A 312-nucleotide genomic window follows, 5' to 3' on the forward strand; every position below is an offset into this window, starting at 1 on the left:
GATTCCAGGGGACCAGTTGACCACTGAATCCAGCATCCCTTGAGAGACTTATCTATTAGCACCCCCACCGAGCAGGAAGCAGCTGCAGAAGCAAGCACATCTCTTATTCCTAACAAAAGGCCGGAGGCGGGTGCGGTGGCATAGTCCCAGCACTCGGGAGGCAGAGGCAGGCGGATCTCTGTAAGTTCAAGGCCAGCCTGGTCTTCATAGCAAATCCAGGTCAGCTGTGGCTACAGGGAGTCCCTGTCTCAGAAAGACAAAAAAAAGAAAGAGGAGGAAGAGGAGGAAGAGGAGGAGGAGGAGGAGGAGGAG

The sequence above is a fragment of the Nannospalax galili genome, unplaced genomic scaffold, assembly GCF_000622305.1.
Source record: "Nannospalax galili isolate Female #2095 unplaced genomic scaffold, S.galili_v1.0 scaffold77, whole genome shotgun sequence".
Lineage (NCBI taxonomy): Eukaryota > Metazoa > Chordata > Mammalia > Rodentia > Spalacidae > Nannospalax > Nannospalax galili.